Here is a 16,893-nt window from a genome sequence, read left to right as displayed (position 1 = left end):
AATCAGGAGAGGAGAGTAGTAGAATCAGGAGAGGAGAGTAGTAGAGAGTAGTAGAATCAGGAGAGGAGAGTAGTAGAATCAGGAGAGGAGAGTAGTAGAATCAGGAGAGGTGAGTAGTAGAATCAGGAGAGGAGAGTAGTAGAATCAGGAGAGGTGAGAAGTAGAATCAGGAGAGGAGAGTAGTAGAGAGTAGTAGAATCAGGAGAGGAGAGTAGTAGAGAGTAGTAGAATCAGTAGAGGAGAGTAGTAGAATCGGGAGAGGAGAGTAGTAGAATCAGGAGAGGAGAGTAGTAGAGAGTAGTAGAATCAGGAGAGGTGAGTAGTAGAATCAGGAGAGGAGAGTAGTAGAGAGTAGTAGAATCAGGAGAGGAGAGTAGTAGAATCAGGAGAGGTGAGTAGTAGAATCAGGAGAGGAGAGTAGTAGAATCAGGAGAGGAGAGTAGTAGAATCAGGAGAGGAGAGTAGTAGAGAGTAGTAGAATCAGGAGAGGTGAGTAGTAGAATCAGGAGAGGAGAGTAGTAGAATCAGGAGAGGAGAGTAGTAGAGAGTAGTAGAATCAGGAGAGGAGAGTAGTAGAATCAGGAGAGGAGAGTAGTAGAATCAGGAGAGGAGAGTAGTAGAATCAGGAGAGGAGAGTAGTAGAGAGTAGTAGAATCAGGAGAGGAGAGTAGTAGAATCAGGAGAGGTGAGTAGTAGAATCAGGAGAGGTGAGTAGTAGAATCAGGAGAGGAGAGTAGTAGAATCAGGAGAGGAGAGTAGTAGAATCAGGAGAGGTGAGTAGTAGATTCAGGAGAGGAGAGTAGTAGAGAGTAGTAGAATCAGGAGAGGAGAGTAGTAGAATCAGGAGAGGAGAGTAGTAGAATCAGGAGAGGAGAGTGGTAGAGAGTAGTAGAATCAGTAGAGGAGAGTAGTAGAATCAGGAGAAGAGAGTAGTAGGATCAGTAGAGGAGAGTAGTAGAATCAGGAGAGGAGAGTAGTAGAGAGTAGTAGAATCAGGAGAGGAGAGTAGTAGAATCAGGAGAGGAGAGTAGTAGAGAGTAGTAGAATCAGGAGAGGAGAGTAGTAGAATCAGGAGAGGAGAGTAGTAGAATCAGGAGAGGAGAGTAGTAGAGAGTAGTAGAATCAGGGGAGGAGAGTAGTAGAATCAGGAGAGGATAGTAGTAGAATCAGGAGAGGAGAGTAGTAGAGAGTAGTAGAATCAGGAGAGGAGAGTAGTAGAATCAGTAGAGGAGAGTAGTAGAGAGTAGTAGAATCAGGAGAGGAGAGTAGTAGAATCAGGAGAGGAGAGTAGTAGAGAGTAGTAGAATCAGGAGAGGAGAGTAGTAGAATCAGGAGAGGAGAGTAGTAGAATCAGGAGAGGAGAGTAGTAGAGAGTAGTAGAATCAGGAGAGGAGAGTAGTAGAATCAGGAGAGGAGAGTAGTAGAATCAGGAGAGGAGAGTAGTAAAATCAGGAGAGGAGAGTAGTAGAATCAGGAGAGGAGAGTAGTAGAGAGTAGTAGTATCAGGAGAGGAGAGTAGTAGAGAGTAGTAGAATCAGGAGAGGAGAGTAGTAGAATCAGGAGAGGAGAGTAGTAGAGAGTAGTAGAATCAGGAGAGGAGAGTAGTAGAGAGTAGTAGTATCAGGAGAGGAGAGTAGTAGAGAGTAGTAGAATCAGGAGAGGAGATTAGGAGAATCAGGAGAGGAGAGTAGTAGAATCAGATGAGGCGAGTAGTAGAGAGTAGTAGAATCAGGAGAGGAGAGTAGTAGAATCAGGAGAGGAGAATAGTAGAATCAGGAGAGGAGAGTAGTAGAATCAGGAAAGGAGAGTAGTAGAATCAGGAGAGGAGAGTAGTAGAGAGTAGTAGAATCAGGAGAGGAGAGTAGTAGAATCAGGAGAGGAGAGTAGTAGAGAGTAGTAGTATCAGGAGAGGAGAGTAGTAGAATCAGGAGAGGAGAGTAGTAGAGAGTAGTAGAATCAGGAAAGGTGAGTAGTAGAATCAGGAGAGGAGAGTAGTAGAGAGTAGTAGAATCAGGAGAGGAGAGTAGTAGAATCAGGAGAGGAGAGTAGTAGAATCAGGAGAGGAGAGTAGTAGAGAGTAGTAGAATCAGGAGAGGAGAGTAGTAGAATCAGGAGAGGAGAGTAGTAAAATCACGAGAGGAGAGTAGTAGAGAGTAGTAGAATCAGGAGAGGAGAGTAGTAGAGAGTAGTAGAATCAGGAGAGGAGATTAGTAGAATCAGGAGAGGAGAGTAGTAGAGAGTAGTAGAATCAGGAGAGGAGATTAGTAGAATCAGGAGAGGAGAGTAGTAGAGAGTAGTAGAATCAGGAGAGGAGAGTAGTAGAGAGTAGTAGAATCAGGAGAGGAGAGTAGTAGAATCAGGAGAGGAGAGTAGTAGAGAGTTGTAGAATCAGGAGAGGAGAGTAGTAGAATCAGGAGAGGAGAGTAGTAGAATCAGGAGAGGAGAGTAGTAGAATCAGGAGAGGAGAGTAGTAGAATCAGGAGAGGTGAGTAGTAGAATCAGGAGAGGAGAGTAGTAGAATCAGGAGAGGAGAGTAGTAGAATCAGGAGAGGAGAGTAGTAGAATCAGGAGAGGAGAGTAGTAGAATCAGGAGAGGAGAGTAGTAGAATCAGGAGAGGAGAGTAGTAGAATCAGGAGAGGAGAGTAGTAGAATCAGGAGAGGAGAGTAGTAGAATCAGGAGAGGTGAGTAGTAGAATCAGGAGAGGAGAGTAGTAGAATCAGGAGAGGAGAGTAGTAGAATCAGGAGAGGAGAGTAGTAGAGAGTAGTAGAATCAGGAGAGGAGAGTAGTAGAATCAGGAGAGGAGAGTAGTAGAATTTCTACTACATGTAATTACAAATGAACAAGGGTGTAATAACAAATCCTGTGGTAAAGCTAAACACTTCTGACTTAGTATGTAAATCCACTGCCTGGATCTCACAATCAATATGAGTTGAGGAGGAAACACCTGGGCTTAAGAAGGTGAAAGGTATGCCCCCCCCCCGCCCCAACCACAACCCACCATGCCTCGTCAGACTCAATACCTATGCATATGTACAATCTTAGCACCTTTTTTTCTATCTAGAACCAAAAAGGGTTATTTTGCTGTCCCCATGAGAACCCTTTGAATATCTCCTTTTGGTTCCAGGTAGAACCATTTTGGGTTCCATGTAGAACCCTTTCCACAGAGGGTTCTACATGTAACCCAAGAGTTCTACCTGGAACCAAATAGGGTTCTACCTGGAACCAAAAAGGGTTCTCCTATGGGGACTGCCGCAGAACCCTTCTGGAACCTTCTTTTCTGACAGCGTAGCATCATGACATGATTCTGTTAAACAGTGTCTGTCTGTTCTCTGAGTCCAACAGGCTCTGTGTAAATCTATCCATTTGTAATGAGAGTTGCCCTCTCCCTCGTATTCTCTTTATACTCACTGTGTGAGACGGTGGAGCCGAGAGCTGTTGTGGAAACAGCAAAGAAGAGAGAGATTAGGGGCTGTGCTGGGAGGCTGTGCTTTTTACATTTAAATAAACCTTAAGAGTCTATTGATGCACACGTGCATAACATTATAAAACATTTCCCATCAAAATCCGTCAGCTTAAGGTAGAGATATTTGTTTTGCATGGGCTGCGTCTCAATCCACCACATCCTCCTATGTCAGCCTTCTGCATCTGCGGTGGAAGGTGGTTGAGCTACAGCAGTGTTTGTCAAACCATGACGAAAACGTCTGTAGCGTCCGAATGGTTCTCCGTTTTGTTCTCTGACCCCCACAAACCCCACGGGACTCATCTGAAGTCGGTAACGCTGATGTGTCAGCATCTGTCTGTAGCATCCGAACCGTTTGGGCTACAAACTAATAGAAAGGGGAGGGGAGACTCTCATGAACGTGACGGTGTTTTCCGTTGTTTCTCTACGAGTCATGGAACTCGTCTGAAGGTAACCAATACAAATTAATGGAAGTATGGGAGGTAATTTTGTACCAACAAAATAAGGGGTTAAAGTCCTGAAACCTTATTCCTTATGATGTATTTTTGACTGTCTTTTTTGCCATTTATTTCAATGTGTTTCTCTGGGCTATACCTAACGGGGTCCTAAAATTCCATATCAAATAACGGCTTAGACTTTTCAAGGTTTTAAAGAGACGCCAGGTTTCAAAGATATCGCTGCTCATCACCTTATATGGAAGGGAGTTCTCTTTCAAGGTTTTAAAGAGACGCCAGGTTTCAAAGATATCGCTGCTCATCACCTTATATGGAAGGGAGTTCTCTTTCAAGGTTTTAAAGAGACGCCAGGTTTCAAAGATATCGCTGCTCATCACCTTATATGGAAGGGAGTTCTCTTTCAAGGTTTTAAAGAGACGCCAGGTTTCAAAGATATCGCTGCTCATCACCTTATATGGAAGGGAGTTCTCTTTCAAGGTTTTAAAGAGACGCCAGGTTTCAATGATATCGCTGCTCATCACCTTATATGGAAGGGAGTTCTCTTTCAAGGTTTTGCTATCGTGTTTTATTTCTTATTTATTTAACCAGGTAAGCCAGTTGAGAACAAGTTCTCATTTACAACTGCGACCTGGCCAAGATAAAGCACAGCAGTTCGACACAAACAACAACACAGAGTTACACATGGAATAAACAAACGTACAGTCAATAACACAATAGAAAAAAAGTCTATATACAGTGTGTGAAAATGCTGTGAGGAGGTAAGGTAATAAATAGGCCATTGTAGCGAAGTAATTACAATTTAGCAAATTAACACTGGAGTGATAGATGTGCAGATGATGATGTGCAAGTAGAAATACTGGTGTGCAAAAGAGCTTAAAAAGTAAATCAAAACAATATGGGGATGAGTTAGGTAGATTGAGTGGGCTATTTGCAGATGGGTTGTGTACAGTTGCAGCGATCGGTTAGCTGCTCAGATAGCTGATGTTTAAAGTTAGTGAGGGAGATATAAGTCTCCAACTTCAGCGATTTTTGCAATTCGTTCCAGTCATTGGCACCAGATAACTGGAAGGAAAGGCAGCCAAAGGAGGTGTTGGCTTTGGGGATGACCAGTGAGATATACCTGCTGGAGCGTGTGCTACGTGTGGGTGTTGTTATCGTGACCAGTGAGCTGAGATAAGGCGGAGCTTTACCTCGCAAAGACATATAGATGACCTGGAGCCAGTGGGTCTGGCGACGAATATGTAGCGAGGGCCAGCCGACGAGAGCATACAGGTCGCAGTGGTGGGTGGTATATGGGGCTTTGGGCACAAAACGGATGGCACTGTGATAGACTGCATCCAATTTGATGAGTAGAGTGTTGGAGGCTATTTTGTAAATGGCATCGCCGAAGTCGAGGATCGGTAGGACAGTCAGTTTTACGAGGGTGTGTTTGGCGGCATGAGTGAAGGAGGCTTTGTTTGCGAAATAGGAAGCCGATTATAGATTTAATTTTGGATTGGAGATGTTTAATATGAGTCTGGAAGGAGAGTTTACAGTCTAGCCAGACACCTAGGTATTTGTAGTTGTCCACATATTCTAAGTCAGAACCGTCCAGAGTAGTGATGCTAGGCGGGCGGGGGGTGCGGGCAGCGATCGGTTGAAAAGCATGCATTTTGTTTTACTAGCGTTTAAGAGCAGTTGGAGGCATTGAAGCTCATTTGGAGGTTTGTTAACACAGTGTCCAAAGAAGGGCCAGATGTATACAGAATGGGGTCGTCTGCGTAGAGGTGGATCAGGGAATCACCCGCAGCAAGAGCGACATTGTTGATATATACAGAGAAAAGAGTCGGCCCGAGAATTGAACCCTGTGGTACCCCCATAGAGACTGCCAGAGGTCTGGACAACAGGCCCTCTGATTTGACACACTGAACTCTATCTGAGAAGTAGTTGGTGAACCAGGCGAGGCAGTCATTTTAGAAACCAAGGCTGTTGAGTCTGCCGATAAGAATACGGTGATTGACAGAGCCGAAAGCCTTGGCCAGGTTGATGAAGACGGCTGCACAGTACTGTCTTTTATCGATGGCGGTTATGATATCGTTTAATACCTTGAGCGTGGCTGAGGTGCACCCGTGACCAGCTCGGAAACCAGATTGCACAGCGGAGAAGGTACGGTGGGATTGGAAATGGTCAGTGATCTGTTTGTTAACTTGGCTTTCGAAGACTTTTGGTCCTTGCTGTCTGGAATCCTTGGGACGTCCCTACCCCATTGAAGTTGACATTTCAAATGGTTAAGGTAAGGGTAAGGTTTAGGGTTAGGGTTAGGTAAGGGTTAAGGTTAAGGTTAGGGTTAGGGTAGGGGTGAGGGTTAGGGTTTAGGGTAGGGACATCCAAAGGATCCCAGATAAATCCATCAAATACAATTTTATTCGTCACATGCTTCGTAAACAACAGCTGTGGACTAACAGTGAAATGCTTACTTACAGACTCTTCCCAACAATGCAGAGAGAAAGTAAATAGAGAAATAATAGAAAAGTAAAACACGTAATAATAAAAGTAATAATAAATACACGATTGACGATAACTTGGCTATATACACAGGGTACCAGTACCGAGTCGATGTACCAGGGTACGAGGTAATTGAGGTAGGCAACGTGACTAGGCAACAGGATAGATAATAAACAGTAACAGCAGCATATGTGATGAGTCAAAAAAGTTAGTGCAAAAAGGGTCAATGCAGATAGTCCGGGTAGCTATTTGGTTAACTATTTAACTAACTATTTAGCCTTCTTAAGGCTTGGGGGTAGAAGCTGTTCATGGTCCAGTTGATTCCAGACTTGGTGCATCGGTACCGCTTGCCGTGCAGTAGCAGAGAGAACAGTCTATGACTTGGGTGGCTGGAGTCTTTGACAATTTTAGGGCCTTCCTCTCACATAGTCTCGTATCAAGGTCCTGGATATCAAGGAGCTTGGACCCAGTGATGTTCTGGGCCATACACACACTACCCTCTGTAGCCTTGCGGCCGAATGCCAAGCAGTTGCCATACCAAGCGGTGATGCAGCCAGTCAAGATGCTCTCAATGGTGCAGCTGTAGAACTTTTTGAGGATCTGATGGCCCATGACAAATCTTTTCACCCTGTACCCACTCCAATTCGCATACCGCCCCAATAGATCCACAGATGACGCAATCTCTATTGCACTCCACACTGCCCTCTTCCACCTGGACAAGAGGAACACCTACATGACAATGCTGTTAACTGACTGCAGCTCAGCGTTCAACACTATACCCTCCAAGCTCATCACTAAGCTGAGGACCCTGGGACTGAACACCTCCCTCTGCAACTGGATCCTGGACTTCCTGACGGGCCGCCCCCAGGTGTTGAGTGTAGGCAACAACACATTGGTGGTAGGCCTGATCAGTGACTACGATGAGACAGCCTGTAGGGAGGAGGTCAGAGACCTGGCAGTGTGGTGCCAGGAAAACAACATCTCCCTTAACGTCAGCAAGACAAAGGAGATGATCGTGGACTACAGAATGCCCCCATTCACAGCGACGGGGCTGTAGCACTAACAATCATGTTATGGACAGGAGCGATAGCCATCTTGGATTGCTCTCTGCCGATTAAAATAGACTTCGGTCCATTTGTACGACTTCACTCGAGTGCGATGACTAACAACGGTAATTGTTATGAGCAGTGAGGGGGTGAGGGTCCTTGGTACAATTTTATGACACACAGACGAGGTGACATCCAATGTAAGTAATGCATTTGTAGAGCATTGGTAGAGCGTCACACACCACACCTCTAGTGAGAGAGAGGGACAGAGAGAAAGAGAGCAAGAGACAGACAGACAGACAGACAGACAGACAGACAGACAGACAGACAGACAGACAGACAGACAGACAGACAGACAGACAGACAGACAGACAGACAGACAGACAGACAGACAGACAGACAGACAGACAGACAGACAGCGGGAGAGAGAGAGAGAAAAAGAGACAGAGAGAAAGAGAGAAAGAGTGAAAGAGACAGAGAGAAAGACACAGACAGACAGAGAGACAGAGAGACAGAGAGACAGAGAGACAGAGAGACAGAGAGACAGACAGACAGACAGACAGACAGACAGACAGACAGACAGACAGACAGACAGACAGCGGAGAAAGAGTGAAAGAGACAGAGAGAAAGAGAGAGAGAGAGAGGGAGAGAGCGAGCGAGAGACAGGCATAGGCATCGTCGGCCAGGCAGATATCATCAGGCAGCAGCACTGGCAGCCGACCACCCAATGGTTGGAAATAATTGATCTCCGACAGCTAGATCATCAGTTAGATTTGCTAAGGCTACTCAAATAATGAAGCATCTCGCCATCATTCAGGGCGAGGCAGGTACATGTGATAGAGGAAGCCTACTCCTGTAAGTGACGAGGATGACGTCACACGCCAGTGCAAAGATAATGGTGCGTTCAAGGCAACTCGGAAACTCGGAACCTCCGAGTTAAAATTAACATTTGTTTTTTTGCGTAGATCTTCCTGTTGGTTGATTCTAATACCAAGTGGTAAACCTTTTACAACAAGTTTCCAAGTAAAATATGTCTGACTTTTCCGAGTTCCGAGTTGTCTTGAACGCGGCATAAGGAACCAATAACCAATTAGTCACCATGGCCAAGGGATCGCATCCTTGCCAATACGCTTCCTGATCGTGATCATGTCTTCTTGTTAGGGACGGGGTGCGGGGTCGGTGTCCCCTGTGCTGATATGAGGTATGAAGTTTTGAATGAGTGGATGGATTGATGAAGTGCGGATGAGGGGCGGATTATAGTTATAAAGCAATGCAGTGGGATTCCTGTCAACAAACCAAAATGTACAGTGAACGACAAAGGAAGAAGCTCCCTGATGCTCGTTGCTTATGATTTGATTTCCCCCCACTGGGCTGAATCATCAGATTCCCTCCACTGAGCCAATTGTGGTCCCAGAGGAAGCAGATTGGAGGAACAGTCAAAGACAGGAGAGTGGAGACGTTAAATGGGACAAGGCCACTCTGAAGGGGGTCTAAGGCTTGTGATGTCAGAGATGGCCATGACCAAGCTCTGTACACAATACTGCTTTCAAAGTGTGTGTTGGTGGAGAGGTCTGTGTGCGATAGAGACTATCTGGGCGGAATATGGAGATGAGGTAGAAGAGAAACTAATCATTCATGTGAGGTTCAAAGACTTACCCCGAGCCTCTCATCCCTTCTGAGCCACAGCAGCAACAGCAACACACAAAGACTTACCCCGAGCCTCTCATCCCTTCTGAGCCACAGCAGCAACAGCAACACACAAAGGACGGAACTGACCACAGCAAGCAAGCACTTAGAACCATGGAGCCATATAATCAGCTTGGCCATTGAAACTAAACAACAGCCTTCCTGCCTTAAGTGCTACAAATTTAGCCCTTAATGCAAAATGATATGCCAAGCCTTGAGGGCTAAAAATGTACTTTGTAACTGCTATCACACATTTTCTCCTCTATTCAGATTCAGTTTATCATGCATTTTCTTCATATATTACCTTTATTTAACTAGGCAAGTCAGTTAAGAACAAACTCTTATTTTCAATGACGGCCTAGGAACAGTGGGTTAACTGCCTTGTTCAGGGGCAGAACGACAGATTTGTACCTTGTCAGCTCGGGGATTCGAACTTGCAACCTTTCGGTTACTAGTCCTAACCACTAGGCTACGCTGCCGCTCCAACTTTACTTTACTCTACTGTTACTCTAGTAAAAATAATATAATTTCTCTCAATAGAATGTGAGAGAAAAATCCTACCTGATTCGTCTGTGGGTTGGGAAGGCTTTTCCTGGAGGAAGACACATCAACGGAGCTTATAAACGACAGGAAGAAAATCAATACTCTTACCCAGCTAGACACTTTGGGTGAATAGGCTCTCCCACTGACAGTCTCTTGTCGCCTGTGCTAATGAGCTCTGGGGAAAGAACCCGGTTAAATTGTGCTGCCAAGTATGTTTCACTGTAACATTGGAAGTGCAGCGTTATTATGTCTAATTATTCCGACCATGGGTGTTCATTTTTTATCTCATATTGTTGCGCCACGTGCATCACACTGGGCAAATAAATGGTTGAATCAACGTTGCTTCCACTTCATTTCAAGTTGAATCAACGTGGAAAATTTATTGGATTTGCTAATCCTCATTTTCGATTTTTTTTCACCCAACTTTGAACCTAAATCCAATGACGTGAAATATTTGTATTTATTTTTATGGTGAATTCACGTTATTTGATAACTCGACCAAAAATCTCAACTAGAAGTTGAAATGAGGTCTATGTCCACAGGGATGTGTGTGCTTTGATAAGGACAGGCTTCCAGAGCATAAACATGTTTTTTAATTTGCCTAATTGTGGGGCTTGCGTGTGTCCGTTATAAAAGCTTATTTCCACAATCCTGACATGAAATGAATGATATGGGGCGTTCAGTGTGATTTACATGGTCGGTATCATTTTGATTTTACCAATCCATGCTGATATACAACGTTGATTCAACCAGTTTTTGCCCAATGGGAGAGGCGAGGGTTTTATGATCTTGTGACGTTTCTCTTCTAAATTGATGTGGGGATTCCTGGTTGTATTTTTAGATCTTGGCAGTGGAGGAGGGGGTGCGGGGTTCCCATGCAGGCAGACTCCCACTGCTGTACGAACACTAAGCTCTCCACCGTGAGGCTTTGAATCGTGACCAGGCAACTGGATCAGAATGGAAAAACAGATAAGGGTGCAGTGTCATTTTCTCCACAGAGAGCTTTTGCCTCTTTCGGCTGCTGACATTGTTGCCATTTTGCTGGTATTCATTTGATACAATTCTGAAATATGGTCATCGTTGAAATGTCGGAATGCATGCAATTTAAGCCTAGACAGTATTTTGATAATAGCTGTCCATTGTTTTGTTTTCTTTGCATAGCCAATGCCTCTTTTTCGCAAGACAGTAAAATACCAGATTGGAAGTCAATGGCATATGAATTGTAGAAGGAAGATTGATATAACCTTAACCTAAACTAGCAGTGAGGGTTGCCTAAAATAGAATTTCAACTGAGTAAACAGTATTAAATGTTTTTTTGTGTGTCCTTACTCGAGATCAGTTGTATTTGATTTAGGCTACTGTAAATGTGAATAGTAAATCATGGTAGTGCATCACTTCTCACACTTCCTGGTAAACAAGACACATCTCAGGTCTGTCTTGAAAAAATGGCCATGGGGAATAAAAGACAGACAAAAACAAACTCCACCAGACCAGTGCACAAATACATATTCAAAATCCTCACCAACTAAACTACACTAGCTAGGATTTACTCTCGCTTTGCCAATTGCAAAAATAAAATAAAAACTGCGCTTCTGTATGTGTGAGAGAGACAACGAGAAGGGTTTATAGAGAGGTGATCTCACCAGCAGATTATTTTTAGCTCAGCTGCTGTGTTGGCTGCGAGGCTTTCAGGCCAGACTCATCGCAGATTTCCCTGTCACATGCAGGGTCAGGACCCTGGGGGATTCCCCGGCACATCATAAAAGGCGGGAGATAAGTACCCAACTTCATTATTCAATCAGGCACATAATCGGAAGTGTGCCAAACTACCAGGAAGTAACTCAAGCAAATGACAGCTTTAGGGAACTTATTGTGTGTGACAAGACAACAGCGGTTTGAAGAAACCAAAATGATGGCGTCCATAAAGTGAGAGAAAGCAAGAAAATCAAACAAGGACAATTTGTCATCACACCATACAGTTTATATCTTTATTGCACTGTGGTTTCGACGCCTTACATTTAACCACATGTTGTTGTTATTGTTTGTGTGACTCATCTTAGATGAAATACATCATGATTGAATTACATATGCATGCATGTGTAGGCTACGAGATGACTACATCTTTAAATTGCATGGAAGTAGCCATTTTCACTTCCTTCTAAAATTCAAACACTTTCACCTATACTGAATTGACTTTTTCCTTCCAAATTATAGCCTAACTTATGAATGGTTGTACCTAGATTTTAATTTATCCTGTTTAAAGCTAGATAATTCATACTTGGCTATTCACAGTGCAAAACTATTATAATTCATTGTTTACACATTTTAATAGATTTCAATTGATCAGTAATGATAACGTATCTTGAATGTGAAAGGGACACCTTAATGAAAATTAAACAGATGTCATTTTTTAACAACCTCACTCGATAGGAGACCTTAGTTTATTTAGTCAAGTTTCAGGATCACTGTGTCTGTAAGCAGAGCTGAGACTCAAAATTCAAATTAAACTTTGTTTTTTTTCTCCCCACAAGCCCTAAATGAAGGTCCAATCCTGCAGTTGGGAAACACTTTTGGACAGAAGAAAATGGAGGGAGGGAAAGAACAGGTCCAATGAGGTAAGGGATAAAAAAACAGGAGGTAGCCTGATATTGAGGAGGGAGGGGGAAAAACAGATTGTATCAGAAACGAGGGAGGAGAGCGATAGAAAGTGGAAAAGGAGGGGGGGTAAATTCAGATGTTGTGGCCGATAATGCTGCCTTACATCCTAATGAAAATCCCCAGATCCTATCTGGCCCCTGGATGGTTTTATCCTCTCCCTGTGGTAGCAGAGATTGTAAGGCTGCTGTGTGCTCCTCCTGACGGGGTTGGCTGAGTAATCACAGTGGAGGATTAGCTAACTCTTCTCCTTAGTCTTCTTAGTTTCCTGTTCGCCTGAGAAACTGACTGGGCTCCTCTGCGCTTCAGTCCTTACTCCACAGCACTGCAATCAGAGGTGCTTGCTGTTCTGTCCACAGGTTTACACTTTATATGTTCTGCTTTTAAAGAAGAAGGGGTGGTGTAATTAGCGATTGGGGGGTTTGGGGAAATCTGATTACAGAACTTTCTGAACTAAGGCTTCATTTTATTTTCTGTTTTTTTTCCTCTCCTTACCTCTGAGGAGTCAAATATGATTTCACAGGATATTAAGTGGATGGGATCTGTGGGAATGGGGTAGTTCTAGCCTAATTGTAGATGTTGATGACTTTCCCTGCGAGTGTGAAGGGCAAAGGGAGTGTTTCTCAAATCATAATCCCCCTGACTTTTGCAGAAAAAGGATTAATCGAGCGCTACCCTGAGCAACCATGCACAGGCTCCCACTGCCTCTTGGTCTATTTAAAGGGATACTTCTGGATTTTGGCAATGAGGCCCTTTATCTATTTCCCCAGAGTCGGATGTCTCTATGAGCATTTTTAAGGAAGTTGCTAACTAGTGCTAGTGCAATTGTTAACTAGCTTTAGAGCAATGACTGGAAGTCTATGGGTATCTGCTAGCATGCTAGCAAATATCCATTGACTTCCAGTCACTGTGCTAACGCTAGTTAGTATTGGCTCGCAAAACTACCAAAGTCCAGAAGTATCCCTTTAACCCTATTTCTACTCAGATTTAGACTCTGAAAGATTCCATGGGCTACCGAGTGGTGCAGCGGTCTAAAGCACTGCATCTCAGTGCAAGAGGTGTCACTACAGTCCCTGGTTCCATTCCAGGCTGTATCACATCCAGCCGTGATTGGGAGTCCCATAGGGTGGCGCACAATTGGCCCAGCGTCGTCTGGGTTTGGCTGGGGTAGGCCGTTGTTGTAAATAATAATTTGTTCTTAACTGACTTGCCTAGTTAAATAAAAAAAATATTCAAGCATCAACAGTGTTTCGTAAAATAAGCTTTCGATATCCTCTGTCTTTGTGGGCGAAAATATATGTCCATACGGCAAAGAGCCTGTACTGTACCATCCTTTTTTTAAACATTTGTAATTTTTTTATTTCACCTTTAATATTTAGTATCATCTCCTTTGTATGGGACCAAATGGCATTGTGCCCCCTGTTGTATACAGTAGGGGTTTACACATACCATATCAATACAGTAGGGGTTTACACATACCATATCATAGGAGGTGACCCTATGTTTTCTTAATGGCTCTGACCCAAGGTGAGTGAAGACAAGACCAGCCAGCCGTACACAAATAGTGATGGGAAGTTTGGTTCTTTTTAAATGATCTTTTACTGAGATCATTTTGATCTGAGTAAACAACACTTACACAACACCATTCACATGACTGGGTAAACAACACTTACACAACACCATTCAAATGACTGAGTAAACAACACTTACACAACACCATTCACATGACTGAGTAAACAACACTTACACAACACCATTCACATGACTGGGTAAACAACACTTACACAACACCATTCACATGACTGGGTAAACAACACTTACACAACACCATTCACATGACTGGGTAAACAACACTTACACAACACCATTCACATGACGGATGGTAGTTTATGTCTGCATCACCTCTGTGGAGGTAAAGGGGAGGTACGAGGGGAATCCAGCCCATGCCCACCGTGGCGTATCGGGCAGGGCATGAGAGTTTGGCGGTGAAGCCGGACTGATGGTTGATTGATGGCGCACCATGACAACCTCTTGTCAGGGGTCAGACTGCACAAGGGTGGTGCTCCGCGCGATGACGGGTGACTATGAAACACCACATAAAAATCGAAACCGGTATAAACCCAGTCTTTTCTTAATCGTAATGTATGCGAAAGAAATTAGTTTCACTATCCATTCCACATGGACAGTGATGGATGTGAGCGGGGTAGAGGGAGATGGAGAGAGGGAGGGAGTTTTCTCATTGTGTGTGGATGACAGACTGTGGGAATGTGAGTGAGAAAGGAGTCCCCTGTCGATTCACGCTGGTTGCCAGCATCTCTGTCACCTCTCTCTCTCTCTCTTTCTTTCTCTCTTTCTCTCTCTCTCTCTCTCACTCTCTCTCTCACTCTCTCTCTCATACTCTCTCACACTCTTTCTCTCTCTCTCTCATACTCTCTCTCACACTCTCTCTCTCATACTCTCTCATTATCTCTCTCTGTCTCTCTCTCACTCTATAATACTCTCTCTCACAGACTCTCTCTCTCTCTCACTCAATAATTCTCTCTCTCTCTCACACACACTATTTTTCACATACACACTAAGAGGTGTTATGAAATGTCTGCTCACAGTCACGACATCGGTGCTCTATCACTGTGTCTCTAGGAAAGAAGCTCCCATACTGTTCATGGTATGGCACCACACCGACGGTTCATGGTATGGCACCACACCGACGGTTCATGGTATGGCACCACACCGACGGTTCATGGTATGGCACCACACCGACGGTTCATGGTATGGCACCACACCGACGGTTCATGGTATGGCACAACACCGACGGTTCATGGTATGGCACCACACCGACGGTTCATGGTATGGCACCACACCGACGGTTCATGGTATGGCACAACACCGACGGTTCATGGTATGGCACCACACCGACGGTTCATGGTATGGCACCACACCGACGGTTCATGGTATGGCACAACACCGACGGTTCATGGTATGGCACCACACCGACGGTTCATGGTATGGCACCACACCGACGGTTCATGGTATGGCACAACACCGACGGTTCATGGTATGGCACCACACCGACGGTTCATGGTATGGCACCACACCGACGGTTCATGGTATGGCACCACACCGATGGTTCATGGTATGGCTGTATGTTACTTACAACATTACTGGTATTCAGTGTTCTGCTCAAGGTATCAGCAACATTATGCCCATTGAGTGTAAATCCTAAAGATGAGGGATATTTATTACATGCAATTTATGCAAATAAAAATACATTTAAATCAAAACTGCCACATGCTCAGACCCAAGCATGCACACACACAGTCAGATACACACAAACCATCCCCAGAGTATTGTTAGCCTATCAAATTGATTTGTTGTCAGGAATATCCCAGCAGCTAATAAATATTACATAGGAAGCGGATAAAGCCTCAACCGAGGGAGGTTCCACAGTAAGCAGTAAGGCAGGTGGTGTTGCACTCTCAGCAGTGAAGTGTGCCCACAGAGAGATTCCCCGCCAGTTAAGTATTCCCTTACCGTGTGTTGCATGATATAATTGTGGGTGGCTGTCATGTGGCTGAAAGAGAGATGTATTCATCTGTATCTCCATGAAACCTCCCATTGGATTTAACAGCAATTGCCTTCTCATTATGAACTGCGCAGGATTGTATTGCAAAGTCTCGGCCGTAAAGAGGGATTTCAGGGCTTAAAATTGTACTTCTGTGAGACGAGAGAAGGAAGCTGTGCATCAAAGATTCGGAGTGTGTGTGTGTGTGTGTTTGGGTGTGTCTAAAAGAGGACGGGAAAGAAATGCTGAGCATAGGTTTGACATGCAAGTACTCAAATAGCATCTCTCCAGACCTTTAATAGAAATGTAGAAAAGGGAGCAAAAGCCTTCCCATTCCTTAGGTTGTCTTCATGGGCAGAATCCTAATTTCAGCACATCGTGCGTAACCCCGATTTAGCCATAAATCATGCAATGATGTCAGTGGGAAATTTGTGGGAAAATGGGAGTTATGCACGTTTAACTGAAGTTAGCATTCTGCCCCATGAGAGCAGATCGCTACGCTTTGTCGTAGGGAAATGTATTCATCTCTCCATTGTATTGCATTATCATTACAGGGTTACAGAGTTTCAGGCGTTTCAGTACCTCAAAAGTCCAACTGAGTCCATATTCCACGCCATCTGTTGTGTAGATTCCGCTAAATGCACAGGGAGAAATTTGCAGTCCTCATTTCCAAATAATGGGAAAGATTGGCCCTTTCTAATTAGCATAATGTAGGCTAGCAGAATCTACACAACAGATGGCACAGAGTATGGACTCAGCTTGCCCATAGACCACAGTGAAGGTATGAAAGCCTCTGCCAAACTCTGATTTGGGGGTGAACTATCCCTTTAATAGACCATTGATATTCATATGATAGGTTCACATAGTAGGACATAGACAAGGCATGACCAGAACCAATGTTAAGAGTTTCTCAGTGAATAGAGATAAGGGTTTTTTATATATCATTCTTACAGTCAAACTGTATTGTAAAAAAAAAGGTATGGTATTCCCACGAAGCTA

This window comes from Salmo trutta, chromosome 31 (genome assembly GCF_901001165.1).
Source record: "Salmo trutta chromosome 31, fSalTru1.1, whole genome shotgun sequence".
Classification (NCBI taxonomy): Eukaryota; Metazoa; Chordata; class Actinopteri; order Salmoniformes; family Salmonidae; genus Salmo; species Salmo trutta.
Note: the sequence above shows the minus strand (reverse complement) of the source record.